This window comes from Heterodontus francisci, chromosome 3 (genome assembly GCF_036365525.1).
Source record: "Heterodontus francisci isolate sHetFra1 chromosome 3, sHetFra1.hap1, whole genome shotgun sequence".
Taxonomy (NCBI): Eukaryota; Metazoa; Chordata; class Chondrichthyes; order Heterodontiformes; family Heterodontidae; genus Heterodontus; species Heterodontus francisci.
Window position 1 is genome coordinate 174,423,801 of NC_090373.1, and position 16,741 is coordinate 174,440,541.

The following is a 16,741-nucleotide window of genomic DNA, read 5'->3' on the forward strand; positions in this document are numbered from 1 at the left end:
GGAGGGGGAGGGGGAGGGAAAAGGGAGGGGGAGGGGGAGGAGAAAGGGGGAGGAGGAGAAAGGGGGAGGGGGAGGGGGAGGGGGAGGGAAAAGGAAAGGGGGAGGGGGAGGGAAAAGGAAAGGGGGAGGGGGAGGGGGAGGGGGAGGAGAAAGGGGGAGGGGGAGGAGAAAGGGGGAGGGGGGGAGGAGAAAGGGGGAGGGGGAGGGGGAGGAGAAAGGGGGAGGGGGAGGGGGAGGGGGAGGAGAGAGGGGGAGGGGGAGGAGAAAGAGGGAGGGGGAGGAGAGAGGGGGAGGGGGAGGAGAAAGAGGGAGGGGGAGGAGAGAGGGGGAGGGGAGGAGAAAGGGGGAGGGGGAGGGGGGGAAAGGGGGAGGGAAAGGGGAAAGGGGGAGGGAAGGGGAGGGGGAGGGGAAGAGAAAGGGGAGGGGGAGGGGAAAGGAAGGGGGAGGGGGAGGGGAAAGAGAAAGGGGGAGGGAAAGAGAAAGGGGGAGGGGGAGGGGAAGAGAAGGGGGAGGGGAAAGAGAAAGGGGGAGGGGGAGGGGGAGGGGAAAGAGAAAGGGGGAGGGGAAAGAGAAAGGGGGAGGGGGAGGGGAAGAGAAAGGGGAGGGGAAAGGGGGAGGGGGAGGGGAAAGAGAAAGGGGGAGGGGGAGGGGAAAGAGAAAGGGGGAGGGGAAAGAGAAAGGGGGAGGGGAAGGGGGAGGGGAGGGAAAGAGAAAGGGGAGGGGGAGGGGAAAGAGAAGGGGGAGGGGAAAGGGGGAAGGGGAAGGGGAGGGGGGGGGGGAGGGGAAGGGGGAGGGGAAAGAGAAAGGGGAGGGGGAAGAGGAAGGGGGAGGGGGAAGAGGAAGGGGGAGGGGGAAAGAGAAAGGGGGAGGGGGAGGGGAAAGGGGGAGGGGGAAGAGAAAGGGGAAAGGGGGAGGGGGAGGGGGAAGAGAAAGGGGAAAGGGGGAGGGGAAAGGGGGAGGGGAAGGGGGAGGGGGAAGAGGGAGGGGGAGGGGAAAGAGGGAGGGGGAGGGAAAGAGGGAGGGGGAGGGGAAAGGGGGAGGGGGAAGAGAACGAGGGAGGGGGAGGGGGAGGGGAAAGAGGGAGGGGGAGGGGAAGAGAACGAGGGAGGGGGAGGGGAAGAGGAGGGGAGGGGGAAGAGGGAGGGGGAGGGGAAAGAGGGAGGGGGAGGGGAAAGAGAAAGGGGGAGGGGAAAGAGAGAGGGGAGGGGAAAGAGAAAGGGGGAGGGAAAAGAGAGAGGGGGAGGGGAAAGAGAAAGGGGAGGGGGAGGGGGAGGGGAAAGAGAAAGGGGGAGGGGAAAGAGAAAGGGGGAGGGGAAAGAAAAAGGGGGAGGGAGAGGGGAAAGAAAAAGGGGGAGGGGGAGGGGAAGAAAAAGGGGGAGGGGGAGGGGAAAGAAAAAGGGGGAGGGGGAGGGGAAAGAAAAAGGGGGAGGGGGAGGGGTAAGAAAAAGGGGGAGGGGAAAGGGGGAGGGGGAGGGGAAAGGGGGAGGGGGAGGGGAAAGAAAAAGGGGGTGGGGGAGGGGAAAGAAAGAGGGGGAGGGGGAGTGGAAAGAAAAAGGGGGAGTGGAAAGAAAAAGGGGGAGGGAAAGGGGGAGGGGGAGGGAAAGGGGGAGGGGGAGGGGAAAGAAAAAGGGGGAGGGGAAAGAAAAAGGGGAGGGAGGGGGGAAAGAAAAAGGGGGAGGGGGAAAGAAAAAGGGGGAGGGGGAAAGAAAAGGGGGGAAAGAAAAAGGGGGGAGGGGGAGGGGGAGGGGGAGGGGAAAGAAAAGGGGGGAGGGGGAGGGGGAGGGGAAGAAAAAGGGGGGAGGGGGAGGGGGAGGGGAAGAAAAAGGGGGGAGGGGGAGGGGGAGGGGAAGAAAAAGGGGGGAGGGGGAGGGAAGGAAAAGGGGGGAGGGGTAAAGAAAAAGGGGGGAGTGGAAAGAAAAAGGGGGAGGGGAAAGAAAAAGGGGGGCGGGGGAAAGAAAAAGGGGGGGCGGGGGAAAGAAAAGGGGGGGAGGGGGAGGGGAGGGGAAAGAAAAGGGGGGAGTGGGAGGGGGAGTGGAAAGAAAAAGGGGGGAGGGGAGGGGAAGGAAAAGGGGGAGGGGTAAAGAAAAAGGGGGGAGTGGAAAGAAAAAGGGGGGAGGGGAAAGAAAAAGGGGGGAGGGGAAAGAAAAAGGGGGGGCGGGGGAAAGAAAAAGGGGGGTGCGGGGGAAAGAAAAAGGGTGGGAGGGGGAAAGAAAAAGGGTGGGAGGGGGAAAGAAACAGGGGGAGGGGGAAAGAAAAAGGGGGGAAAGAAAAAGGGGGGAGGGGGAAAGAAAAAGGGGGAGGGGGAAAGAAAAAGGGGGGGAGGGGGAAAGAAAAAGGGGGGGAGGGGGAAAGAAAAGGGGGGGAGGGGGAAAGAAAAAGGGGGGGAGGGGGAAAGAAAAAGGGGGGGAAGGGGAAAGAAAAAGGGGAGGGGAAAGAGAAAGGGGGGGAGGAGGAAAGGGGAGGGAGAGGGGGAAGGGGGAGGGGGAAAGAAAAAGGGGAGGGGAAAGACAAAGGGGGGGAGGGGGAAAGGGGAGGGAGAGGGGGAAAGAGGAGGGGGAAGAATGACGGGGGAAAGAAAAGGGGGGAGGGGAAGGGTTAGGGGGAAAGAAAAAGGGGGGAGGGGGAAGAAAAGGGGTAGAGTGGGAGGGGGAAAGAAAAGGGGGAGGGAGAGTGGGCGGGGGAATGAAAAGGGGGAAGGAGAGTGGGACGGGGAAAGAAAAGGGGGGAGGGGGAGGGGTAAAGAAAAGGGGGTGGGGGAAAGAAAAAGGGGGGAGGGGAAAGATAAAGGGGGGAGGGGGAAAGAAAAAGGGGAGGGGAAAGAGAAAGGGGAGGGAGGGGGAAAGGGGAGGGAGAGGGGGAAAGAGGAGGGGGAAGAATGACGGGGGGGAGGGGAAGGGTTAGGGAGAAAGAAAAAGGGGGGAGGGGGAAAGAAAAGGGGGGGAGGGGGAAAGAAAAGGGGTAGAGTGGGAGGGGGAAAGAAAAGGGGTAGAGTGGGAGGGGGGAAGAAAAGGGGGAGGGAGAGTGGGACGGGGAAAGAAAAGGGGGGAGGGGGAGGGGTAAAGAAAAGGGGGTGGGGGAAAGAAAAAGGGAGGGGGAAAGAAAAAGGGGGGAGGGGAAAGAAAAAGGGGGAGGGGAAGGAAAAGGGGGGAGGGGAAAGATAAAGGGGGGAGGGGAAGGACAAGGGGGGAGGGGAAAGAAAAAGGGGAGGGGAAGGAAAAGGGGGGAAGAAAAAGGGGGGAGGGGGAAAGAAAAAGGGGAGAGGGGGTTAGGAAAAGGGGGGAGGGAGTTAGAAAAAGGGGGAGGGGATAGAAAAGGGGGGGAGGGGTGAAGAAAAAGGGGGGAGGGGTAAAGAAAAAGGGGGGAGGGGTAAAGAAAAAGGGGGGAGGGGTAAAGAAAAAGGGGGGAGGGGGAAAGAAAAAGGGGGGAGGGGGAAAGAAAAAGGGGGGAGGGGGAAAGAAAAAGGGGGGGAAGGGGAAAGAAAAAGGGGGAGGGGGAAAGAAAAAGGGGGAGGGGGAAAGAAAAAGGGAGAGGGGGAAAGAAAAAGGGTGAGGGGGAAAGAAAAAGGGTGAGGGGGAAAGAAAAAGGGAGAGGGGGAAAGAAAAAGGGGAGGGGGAAAGGGGAGGGGGAAAGGGGAGGGAGGGGGAAAGGGGAGGGAGAGGGGGAAAGAGGAGGGGGAAGAATGACGGGAGGAAAGAAAAGGGGGGAGGGGGAGGGTTGGGGGAAAGAAAAAGGGGGGAGGGGGAAAGAAAAGGGGGAGAGTGGGAGGGGGAATGAAAAGGGGGAGGGAGAGTGGGACGGGGAAAGAAAAGGGGGAGGGGGAAAGAAAAGGGGGGAGGGGGAAAGAAAAGGGGGTGGGGGAAAGAAATGGGAGAGGGGGAAAGAAAAAGGGAGGGGGAAAGAAATGGGAGAGGGGGAAAGAAAAAGGGAGGGGGAAAGAAAAAGGGGGGAGGGGAAGGAAAAGGGGGGAGGGGAAAGATAAAGGGGGGAGGGGAAGGAAAAGGGGGGAGGGGAAAGAAAAAGGGGGGAGGGGAAGGAAAAGGGGGGAAGAAAAAGGGGAGGGGAAGGAAAAGGGGGAGGGGGAAAGAAAAAGGGGGGGAGGGGGAAAGAAAAAGGGGGGGAGGGGGAAAGAAAAGGGGGGGAGGGGGAAAGAAAAGGGGGGAGGGGGTTAGAAAAAGGGGGGAGGGGGATAGAAAAAGGGGGGGAGGGGGATAGAAAAAGGGGGGAGGGGAAAGAAAAAGGGGGGAGGGGGAAAGAAAAAGGGGGGAGGGGGAAAGAAAAAGGGGGGGAGGGGTGAAGAAAAAGGGGGGGAGGGGTGAAGAAAAAGGGGGAGAGGTGAAGAAAAAGGGGGGGAGGGGTAAAGAAAAAGGGGAGAGTGGAAGGAAAAAGGGGGGAGGGGAAGGAAAAAGGGGGTGGGGAGGGGGAAAGAAAAAGGGGGGAGGGGAGCGGGAAAGAAAAGGGGGGAGGGGAATGAAAAGGGGGGAGGGGAAAGAAAAAGGGTGGAGGGGAGCGGGAAAGAAAATGGGGGAGGGGGAGAGGGAGGGGGAAAGAAAAGGAGGGAGAGGGCGGGGGAAAGAAAAGAGGGGAGAGGGCGGGGGAAAGAAGAGGGGAGAGGGCAGGGGAAAGAAAAGGGGGAAGAGGGCGGGGAAAGAAAAGGGGGAGGGTTAGGGGGAAGGAAAAAGGGGGGAGGGGGAAAGAAAAGGGGAAGGGGAGGGGGAAAGAAAAGGGGGAGGGAGAGTGGGAGGGGGAAAGAAAAGGGGGGAGGGGGAGGGGGAAAGAAAAGGGGGAGGGGGAAAGAAAAAGGGGGAGGGGGAAAGAAAAAGGGGGGAGGGGAAAGAAAAAGGGGGAGGGGGAGGGGGAGGGGAAAGAAAAAGGGGGAGGGGAAAGAAAAAGGGGGAGGGGGAAAGAAAAAGGGGAGGGAGAAAGAAAAAGGGGAGGGAGGGAGAAAGAAAAAGTGGAGGGAGGGGGAAAGAAAAAGGGGAGGGAGGGAGGGGGAAAGAAAAAGGGGAGGGAGGGGGAAAGAAAAAGGGGAGGGAGGGGGAAAGAAAAAGTGGAGGGAGGGGGAGGGAGGGGGAAAGAAAAAGGGGAGGGAGGGGGGAAAGAAAAAGGGGGAGGGGGAAAGAAAAAGGGGGGAGGGGGAGGGGGAGGGGAAGGAAAAGGGGGGAGGGGTAAAGAAAAAGGGGAGTGGAAAGAAAAAGGGGGGAGGGGAAAGAAAAAGGGGGGCGGGGGAAATAAAAAGGGGGGGCGGGGGAAATAAAAAGGGGGGGCGGGGAAAGAGAAAGGGGGCGGGTGGAAGAAAAAGGGGGGTGCGGGGGAAAGAAAAAGGGGGGTGCGGGGGAAAGAAAAAGGGTGGGAGGGGGAAAGAAAAAGGGTGGGAGGGGGAAAGAAAAAGGGGGGAGGGGGAAAGAAAAAGGGGGGGAAGGGGAAAGAAAAAGGGGGGGAAGGGGAAAGAAAAAGGGGGGGAGGGGGAAAGAAAAAGGGGGGGAGGGGTGAAGAAAAAGGGGGAGAGGTGAAGAAAAAGGGGGGGAGGGGTAAAGAAAAAGGGGAGAGTGGAAGGAAAAAGGGGGGAGGGGAAGGAAAAAGGGGGTGGGCAGGGGGAAAGAAAAAGGGGGAGGGGAGCAGGAAAGAAAAGGGGGGAGGGGAAAGAAAAGGGAGGGGGAAAGAAAAGGGGGGAGGGGGAAAGAAAAAGGGTGGAGGGGAGCGGGAAAGAAAATGGGGGAGAGGGAGGGGGAAAGAAAAGGAGGGAGAGGGCGGGGGAAAGAAAAGAGGGGAGAGGGCGGGGGAAAGAAAAGAGGGGAGAGGGGAGAGGGCAGGGGAAAGAAAAGGGGGGAGAGGGCGGGGGAAAGAAAAGGGGGAGGGTTAGGGGGAAGGAAAAAGGGGGGAGGGGGAAAGAAAAGGGGAAGGGGAGGGGGAAAGAAAAGGGGGAGGGAGAGTGGGAGGGAGAGTGGGAGGGGGAAAGAAAAGGGGGGAGGGGGAAAGAAAAGGGGGAGGGGGAAAGAAAAAGGGGGGAGGGGGAAAGAAAAAGGGGGGAGGGGAAGTAAAAGCGGGGGAGGGGAAAGAAAAAGGGGGATGGGAAGGAAAGGAGGGGAGGGGGAAAGAAAAAGGGGGGAAGGGGACAGAAAAAGGGGGGAGGGGGAAAGAAAAAGGGGGGAGGAGGAAAGAAAAAAGGGGGAGGGGGAAAGAAAAAGGGGGAGGGAGAAAGGAAAAGGGGGGAGGGTTGAAGAAAAAGGGGGAGGGGTGAAGAAAAAGGGGGAGGGGAAAGAAAAAGGGGGGGTGGAAAGAAAAGGGGGGGAGGGGAAAGAAAAAGGGGGGCGGGGAAAGAAAAAGGGGGGTGTGGGGGAAAGAAAAAGAGTGGGGGGGAAGAAAAAGGGTGGGAGGGGGAAAGAAAAAGGGGGGAAAGAAAAAGGGGGGAGGGGGAAAGAAAAAGGGGGGAAGGGGAAAGAAAAAGGGGGGAGGGGGAAAGAAAAAGGGGGGAGGGGGAAAGAAAAAGGGGGGAGGGGGAAAGAAAAAGAGGGGAAGGGGAAAGAAAAAGGGGGGAACATAGAACATAGAACATAGAACATACAGCACAGAACAGGCCCTTCGGCCCACAATGTTGTGCCGATCCTTTGTCCTCTGTCAAGGACAATTTAATCTATACCCCATCATTCTCCTTTATCCATATACCTATCCAAAAGCCTTTTGAAAGTCCCTAAAGTTTCTGACTCAACAACTTCCCCGGGCAAGGCATTCCATGCCTCGACCACTCTCTGGGTAAAGAACCTTCCCCTGACATCCCCCTTATATCTCCCACCCTTCACCTTAAATTTATGACCCCTTGTAACGCTTTGCTCCACCCGGGGAAAAAGTTTCTGACTGTCTACCCTATCTATTCCCCTGATCATCTTATAAACCTCTATCATGTCACCCCTCATCCTTCTCCGTTCTAATGAGAAGAGGCCTAGAATGTTCAGCCTTTCCTCGTAAGACTTATTCTCCATTCCAGGCAACATCCTGGTAAATCTCCTCTGCACCCTCTCCAAGGCTTCCACATCCTTCCTAAAGTGAGGCGACCAGAACTGCACACAGTACTCCAAATGAGGCCTTACCAAGGTCCTGTACAGCTGCATCATCACCTCACGGCTCTTAAATTCAATCCCTCTGCTAATGAACGCTAACACCCCATATGCCTTCTTCACAGCCCTATCCACTTGAGTTGCAACTTTCAATGATCTATGCACATAGACCCCAAGGTCTCTCTGCTCCTCCACATGCCCAAGAACCCTACCGTTAACCCAGTATTTTGCATTCATGTTTGTCCTTCCAAAATGGACGACCTCACACTTTTCAGGGTTAAACTCCATCTGCCACTTTTCAGCCCAGCACTGCAACCTATCCAAGTCCCTTTGCAGACGACAATAGCCCTCCTCGGTATCCACAACTCCACCAACCTTTGTATCATCTGCAAATTTACTGACCCACCCTTCGACTTCCTCATCCAAGTCGTTAATAAAAATCACAAACAGGAGAGGACCCAGAACTGATCCCTGCGGCACGCCACTGGTAACTGGGCTCCAGGCTGAGTATTTACCATCTAAGACCACTCTCTGCCTTCTATCAGTTAGCCAATTCTTAATCCAACTGGCCACATTCCCCACTATCCCATGCCTCCTGACTTTCTCCATAAGTCTACCATGGGGGACCTTATCAAATGCCTTACTAAAATCCATGTACACCACATCCACTGGTTTACCCTCATCCACTTGCTTGGTCACCTGCTCAAAGAATTCAATCAGGCTTGTGAGGCAAGACCTACCCCTCACAAAACCGTGCTGACTGTCCCGAATCAAGCAGTGTCTTTCCAGATGCTCATAAATCCTATCCCTCAGCACCTTTTCCATCAACTTGCCTACCACCGAAGTAAGACTAACTGGCCTGTAATTCCCAGGGTTGTTCCTATTCCCTTTCTTGAACAGGGGCACAACATTTGCCACCCTCCAATCACCTGGTACCACCCCCGTCAGCAGAGAAGATGAAAAGATCATTGCCAGCGGCTCTGCAATTTCATCCCTTGCTTCCCATAACATCCTTGGATATACCCCGTCAGGCCCGGGAGACTTGTCTATCTTCAAGTTATTCAAAAACCCCAACACATCTTCCCTCCTAACGAGCACTTCCTCGAGCTTACCAGTCTGCTTCCCACCGTCCTCTTCAGTAATACACCCCTTCTCATTCGTAAATACCGAAGAGAAGTACTCATTCAAAACCTCACTTATCTCTTCCGGCTCAACACACAGTCTCCCGCTATTGTCCTTGACCGGACCTACGGTCCCCCTAGTCATCCTCATATTTCTGACATACGCGTAAAAGGCCTTGGGGTTTTCTTTTATCCTACCCGCCAAGCATTTTTCATGCCCTCTCTTAGCTCTCCTAATCCCTTTCTTCAGATCCTTCCTGGCCATCTTGTATCCCTCCAGAGCTATGCCTGTGCCCTTTTTCCTCAACTTTATATACGCATCCTTCTTCTTCCTAACAAGACTCTCAACCTCTCTTGTCAACCACGGTTCCCTCACATGACCATCCCTTCCCTGTCTGACAGGGACATGCTTATCAATGGCCCCTACTATCTGCTCCTTGAAAAAGTTCCACATTTCGACCGTGCCCTTCCCTGCCAGCATATGCTCCCAACTTATGCTCCTCAGTTCCTGCCTGACAGCATCATATCTACCCTTCCCCCAATTGTAAACCTTGCCCTGTTGCACATACCTATCCCTCTCCATTACCACAGTGAATGCTACAGAATTGTGATCACTATCTCCAAAGTGCTCGCCCACCAACAGCTCTATCACTTGCCCTGGTTCATTACCTAGTACCAAATCCAATATTGCCTCCCCTCTGGTCGGGCAGTCTACATACTGAGTCAGAAAAGCTTCCTGGACATACTGCACAAACACTACCCCATCCAAACTATTCGATCTAAAGAGTTGCCAATCAATATTTGGGAAGTTGAAATCCCCCATAATTACTACCCTGTGACTTCTGCTCCTTTCCAAAATCTGTTTCCCAATCTGCTCTTCCACCTCCCTGCTGCTATTGGGGGGCCTATAGAAAACTCCCATCAAGGTGACTGCTCCTTTCCTGTTCCTGACCTCAACCCACAGTGCCTCAGTCGGCAGATCCTCCTCGAAAATTCTTTCAGCAGTTGTTACACTATTTCTAACTAACAATGCCACCCCCCCACCTCTTTTACCACCATTCCTAATCTTATGAAAACATCTATAACCAGGTACCTCCAAAAACCATTCCTCCCCCTCACCTATCCACGTTTCAGTGATGGCCACAACATCGTAGTCCCAAGTGCCCATCCACGCCTTCAATTCACTCACCTTATTCCTGATGCTTCTTGCGTTGAAGTATACGCACTTTAACCCTTCTCCGTGCCCATCTGTCCTCTGCGACAGTGCTACCTTCCCCAATACCTCACTACACTCTTTGTCTTTCTGAGTGGACCCACTGGTCCCTGGATTACAAGTCCGGTTCCCATCCCCCTCCCAAACTAGTTTAAACCCTCCCGAACAGTACTAGCAAACCTCCCTCCCAGGATATTGGTGCCCCTCTGGTTCAGATGCAGCCCGTCCTGTTTGAACAGGTCCCATCTTCCCCAGAATGCAGTCCAATTATCCAAGAACTGGAAGCCCTCCCTCCTACACCATTCCTGCAGCCAAGTGTTCAGCTGTGCTCTCTCCCTATTCCTAGTCTCACTATCACGTGGCGCCGGCAACAAACCAGAGATAACAACTCTGTCCGTCCGAGCTTTCAGCTTCCAGCCTAACTCCCTAAACTCACTTCTAACATCTGTGCCACCCTTCCTTCCTACGTCGTTGGTGCCAATGTGCACCACGACCTCTGGCTGCTCCCCCTCCCCTTTAAGGATCCTGAAGACGCGATCACAAACATCACGGACCCTGGCACCAGGGAGGCAACAAACCATCCGTGCGTCTCGCCTGCGCCCACAGAATCGCCTGTCCGTACTCCTCACCATCGAGTCCCCGATGACTAGTGCTCTCCCATTCTCCCTCCTCCCCTTCTGAGCCACAGTGCAGGACCCCGTGCCAGAGGCCCGGTCACTGCAGCCTGCCCCCGATAGGCCGTCCCCCCCAACAGTATCTAAAACTGTATACTTGTTGTTGAGGGGAACGACCACAGGAGATCCCTGCACTGACCTCTTCCCACCTCTAACTGTTACCCAGCTGCCTTTGATTTGTGGAGTAACGACCTCCGTGTAGCTTCTATCTATCAACCCCTCAGCTTCCCGAATGATCCTCAGTTCATCCAGCTCCAGCTCCAATTCCCTAACACGGTCTGATAGGAGCTGGAGACGGATGCACTTCCAGCAGGTGAAGTCGGCAGGGCCACCGGAGGTTTCCCTCACCTCGAACATTCTGCAGGAGGAGCAATACACTACACTGGCTGCCATTTCTTTTATTCAATTACCCCTTAGTTAAGTACAACTATAGATATTAACAAAAACAGTAAATAGCTTACCTGCTCAGTCCTTTTTGGTTAGAGGAGGAGGGTAAAAAGGGTCTTATTATTAGGTTAGAGGAGGAGGATGGGTGGGAGACACTACATTTGTAGTGGCTCGGGTTTACTCAGCTCCGCACCTTTAAGGAAAATACCTACCCAGGAGTCCTCGCTGCCGACCAGCTTCCGGTTCCTCCGGCGCCAAAAGAAACTCAAAGACAAGGAAAACAGTAAGTAAAACAGTAAGTACTTACTTTTAAAACACAGCTCCTGATGCCTTCACTCACCCACCGAAGAGTCGCTACCTTCTCCTGCTGCTCCGCCGGGAAATGAGGCCGAGTCCACGGAGCTCCGCACCTTTAAGGAAAATACCTACCCAGGAGTCCTCGCTGCCGACCAGCTTCCGGTTCCTCCGGCGCCAAAAGAAACTCAAAGACAAGGAAAACAGTAAGTAAAACAGTAAGTACTTACTTTTAAAACACAGCTCCTGATGCCTTCACTCACCCACCGAAGAGTCGCTACCTTCTCCTGCTGCTCCGCCGGGAAATGTTCCTGATGGGCCTCATCTGAAGCTATATAACTATGAGGAACAGCACTGGGACCACCTGATGAACTGGCAGCATGCAACTATGTATCTCTTCTATGGTATCTCAGGGATTGTGGACATTATAGTCCATATAACACCTTCGGTGCCTTTAGCCCTGGACAGGCTCATGCTTGCCATTGCAGTCTTCATTGAAGGTTTCTTGTTTTATTATCATGTCCACGGGCGTGCGATGCTTGACATTCATGTGCACATCCTGCTGTTGGTGGCAGTGTTTGGCGGTTCCATTAGCATCTTTCTTGAAGTCTTCCTCCGGGGTAATATAGTACTGGAGCTTTTAAGGACAAGCCTTTGTATATTGCAGGGCAGCTGGTTCTGGCAGATTGGGGGAAGGGGAAAGAAAAAGGGGGCGGGGGAAAGAGAAAGGGGAGGGAGAGGGGGAAAAGGGAGGGGGAAGAGGGGGAAAGAGTGAAGGGGAGGGGGAAAGAGGTGAGGAGAGGGAAAGAGGTGGGGAGGGGGTAAGAGATGGGGAGGGGGAGGGGGTAAGAGAAGGGGAGGGGGTAAGAGGTGGTGGAGGCGGAAAGAGGTGGGGGTGGGGGGAAAGAGGTGGGGGGAGGGGGAAAGAGGTGGGGGAAGGGGGAAAGAGGTGGGGGAAGGGGGAAAGAGATGGGGGGAGGGGGAAAGAGGTGGGGGGAGGGGGAAAGAGGTGGGGGGAGGGGGGAAGGGGAGGGGGAGGGGAAAAGAGGAGGGGAGAGGGAAAGAGGGGGAGGGAGAAAGAGGTGGGGGGAGAGAATGGGAAGGGGGTGGGGAGAAAGGGGTAAGGGCGTGGGAGAGTTGGGGAAAGGAGGTGGGAATGAGGGAGAGGGGAAGGGGGTTTCATGGCAAAATGTACCTGGTTCGCCTATCTTCAGTGGCACTATAGAAACAGTTTCAGATTAAACATAGCAGCCAAGAGCAGGTTTATATGACCATAAAGAGCAAAAGTGATCACAAGCCATTTAAATCTACAATGGGGAGTGTGCGTTTGAGTGATTTGCATTAGTAGGCCAATACTTTGATTCTAAGTGATGGAGAATTTATAGGTCATAATTAAATGCTTATTTGCAGCAAAACCTGGACAGCATCCAAGCTTCGACTAATAAGTAGTAAAATTCTCGCCACACAGGTGGTGGGAGTGAATTTTGAAGGTGGTGGATGGGGTGCCAATCAAGTGGGCTGCTTAGTCCTTGATGGTGTCAAGCTTCCTGAGTGTTGTTGGAGTTGCACCCATCCAGTTAAGTTGAGAGTATTCCATCACACTTCTGACGTTCGCCTTGTAAATTGCTGGAAAGGCATTGGGGAGTCAGGAGGTGAGTTACTCTGACCTGCTCTAGTAGCAATGTCATTCATGTGACCAATTCAGTTCAGTTTCTTGTCAGTGGTTTGCTCCAGGATGTTAATGGTGGAAGGCTCAATGATGATAATGTCATTGAATGTCAAAGTGAAGTGGTTAGATTCTGTTGTTGGAGATGGTCATTGCCTAACTCACTTAACATTCACACCACACAAGCCTGGGTGAAGTCCAGGTCTTGCCGCATGCTGACAAGGACTAGTTGACTATCTGAGAAATTGAGAGTGGAGCTGAACACTGCAATCGTCAGTAAAGTAGTTGAAGATGGTTGCAGTTTAGGATGCTGCTCTGAAGGATTCCTGTGGCAAATAACCTGGGGCTGAGGTGATGGCCTCCAAAGACCACAACCACCTTTCTTTGTGCTAAGTCTGACTCCAGAGAGTGGATGACTCAAATAGATGAACTTAAATGATTATTGTTGAGCCAGAAGGAGCAGGAATGCTGCTGCCCCAGATTGCAAAGCCTTCCCACCCCAAGGAATTACCTTATTACTGGCTGCCCCTCATCCCTACAGATATCATGCCAGTCTCAGTCAGACCTCACAATTTTGTTTAAAATCTTACTCAACTTGATGGATCTTGGTAGTATTGGTTGGGGTATATTTTAGCCTTTTGGGCATCCGACCAGTGGAGAATACCAGCCATCACCCGCATTGGGAGCAAAAAGACTGGAACCATTTTGAGGCTGCATCAGGATGTCTGCAGCTCACCAGTTCTATTTCAGTGAGACTGAATGTAAAATTCAATCATATTATGATCGCTGCTATGTATGAGTTGTTTCCAGAAGGTACACCCATGTTTGCTCTTGAAGATCATCATGCAATTTTCTGGTATTTCCAAATATTCCACTGCCTTGTTTTAGACAGCAGCAGCAACAACAATTTGTATTTATATCGCACCTTTAATGTTTTAAAACATCCCAAAGTGCTTCACAGGAGCATTATAAGGCGTTAACCAAATTAAAGTTCAAGTTTAATAAATTTCAACTTTTCTTCTTTAAACCTAAGAAAACCTGTTTGTGCTGGTTTCTTTGCCTTATAATTGCAAAGCAGTGAACAAGAATTCACCAAGGGGGAGCTAAAAACACAGTGCTTAAAATTAAACCCTGTTACGGTAAGACCAGGTGAAGGCTGAGAGGGACCCCTAGACACCTTTCTCACCTGATCGTATAAATATAGACAGCTGGGATCCTCCTAGAACAGTTCTTTCCAGGCGATGTTGAGGATCCGTTTGGGTAGGCTTTCCAAGAAATGCAGCAACAGAGATTTCAGTTCCCACACATTCAATATGCAGGGTTTCTTCAAAAACCGGAAGAATGAGGAGACTGACACACTGGATATTCAGGGTCTCTTTCCAGGAGAGAAAACTATGAGCTGGGTTTTCTTGGCAGGCAAAAACCAACTTTTTTTTAACAATTCAAAGTGAATTCAAAAACATACCAGAAGTCAAGCCTCCTGACCTCTATAATCTTGACCTGTCACTTCTCCAAGTCAAAACAAGCTCCCTGCTGGTATTTTATCTGAAAACAGGTGCATTCTAGTAAGGGCTTGTTTACTAGCCAATTCCAGGAAGCCTTCTAGTGACCTCTTTAAAAAAAAGCTAAGTTCAGCATCTCTTCAAGCTTCCAGATGAATCTTGTGTTCACTAATGTCCTTTAAGGAAGGAAATCTGACATCCTTACCTGGTCTGGCCTAGATGTGACTCCAGACCCACAGCAATGTTGTTGACCCATAAAAGGCCCTCTGAAATGGCCTAGCAAGCCACTCAGTTCAAGGGCAATTAGGGATGGGCAATAAATGCTGGCCTTGCCAGCGATGTCCACATCCCATGAATGAATAAAAAGTCAATAATTCAACTATAAGTCCTTAAAAACATATTTTACAAACAAAAGCACTCTGGTAACAATTTTTAAGGCAAAGGTAGATAGATTCTTGATAAGCAAGGGGGTGAAAGGTTATCGGGGGTAGGTGGGAATGTGGAGTCGAGGTTACAATCAGATCAGCCATGATCTCATTGAATGGCAGAGCAGGCTCGAAGGGCCAAGTGGCCTACTCCTGCTCTTAGTTTGTATGTTCAACAATGTCTCGTAATCAAACCAATTCCTTCCCAGTACCTCAAAACTGTAGAATGCTCCCCTCACTGTCTTCCTCCTATAACATATGGACTTTTCAAACATGTGCTTTGTGTCACCTAATCAGTACTTTTTGATTTGCCTACTCTGTTCAACATTGGTGCTGTCTTCCACTAGTTCTTCACTTAAAGTCTGTCTGCATTACAGAAAAGGGACAATTAAAAGAAAGTTTTAATGATGAACAGTGGATTATCACTAATTTAACTTACTTAAAAGGTTGCCCAACACTAGCCAACACAAGAAAAGGCAACCAGCATTTCAATTATTTAGTTAACTTAATGAATCACCTCCAATCATTGTTCGTATGTTCATATATTTCACATCCCCACAATATACCACAAAGTTTTACAGCCAATGGGTAACTTTTGAAATACAGTCACTGCTATGTAGACAAACAGGGCAGCCAATTTATACATAGCAAGGTTTTCACAAATTACAAATGAGTGAGAGCAGATGATGCATTTTTGTTGGAGAAATGCTAGAAGAACACCGAGATGTGAAGTATGCACCAATATGCCATCATGGGCTGAATGTTTGTTCCGGAGTTGGGAATCCAACGCCTGGAGCATTTCTGGCTCCCAATCCCATGCCGCTTGCACGACATAATTTTGAAATGCAAAGTGCCTAATTGGCCCCAGGTTCAGTGCCCAATTAATGATGCCGAGGCGGATGGAGGTGGGATCCAGTAACGGAGGGCTCTTTGAAAAGGTAAACAGCAGCCATGACTGGCCATGCCGTTCACTGAAGAGATAGGTCTGCAAGGAAGTGCAGCCAGTGCAGTCACAGGCAGTGTTCCATGGGCAGACGTCCACAGGCAGACATCCTCAAGCAGCCTCACTCTCTCTGATCCCTCAAGGCATTAACCAAAGCTGTTGGGGAGAGGTGCCATATTTTATTCCTGGCATCTGGGAAATGCAACCCTCCAAGAGGCACAAATAGGGCCTGGATAGAGGTGGTGTCAGAGGTCAACAGCCAAGCAGTGACCCGAAGGACATGGGTCCAATGAGGGAAGAGATCCAATGATCTAATAAGGTCTGGAAAGGTGAGAGGCAAACGGCACCCAGGCTATAGATCACCAACTCTGTAAACACCAGCATGCGGACAAGCTGACCTCACAGAATGTCTGTAGTTCTCCCTAACATTGTCAGATTAAGTGTCCAGTTGCAACACTGAGACAGCAACCACCTTCACATATGGAGCGCTATTCTGAAAGAGTCATCACTGAGAGGCACAGCAGTTCATATGAATGTCATGCAGGAAGAGATGAGGGAGGACAGCCTACTCTTGAATCATTCTCCTTCATCCTTCAGAAGAGAACCCACAACATGGGAAATGGCTTGAACAGATGGTAGTGTGGCGACCTCCACACTCTGATGCCAATGGAGGAGGCGGCGCTGGAGATCGCCAGAGTGCCAATGAGTCAGTGTGACTCGGTGTGATGGGAGGCCATGAACGGCAGGGTCATTTGGTTGCTTAATCTTGGGGTGAAGAGCATGGAGGAGACTGCTGTGCATTTTCGACTTATTATGACCAGGTGAGGAAGGGGTCTCAGGCTCTGCTCTGGCCCCTTTCCTGGTTTGGCCATAACAGGGTTTAACTTTTAAAACACACTGTTTTTAGCTTCACCTCAGTGACTCCTTGTTCACTGCTCTCTAATTATAATTGTAAATGAACCAATCAGACAGGCTTTCTCAGGTTGAAACAAGACAGGTGTAAGTTTATTAACCTTAACACTCTAACTCAGTTAAAGTTACTAAAAATACGCAATGCAACCTTGCTAGCATGCATACATGATAAACACACACTCAAATAGATACAGAGGAGGTGAAAGAATGAAAGAGGGAGGGTTTGGAGTAGTAGATGGAATTCAGTTACTGTTTTTAGTTTGGATGTAAATACCTTGATTGGAGTTAAGTCTTGCAGTTCTTGCTGGGGCCCAGTGCACACTTTTAAACTTGTTCCACTGGTACTAGAAGGTTGCGGGGGTCTTCGGTCTTGAGGCTTAAATTGCTTCTGTGGGTCCCTGGAACTTTGCGTGAGAGAGAGAGGCAGAGTGGTGCTTTCTTCTTGAAGTTCAATTGTAGTCTGCCCCAAACCTTTTGTGAGGCACAATTCAATCAATTCCCAGGTTGGCCAGCAGGTTAGTCATGTGACTAGCTCTTTGTTTGAAACAGCAT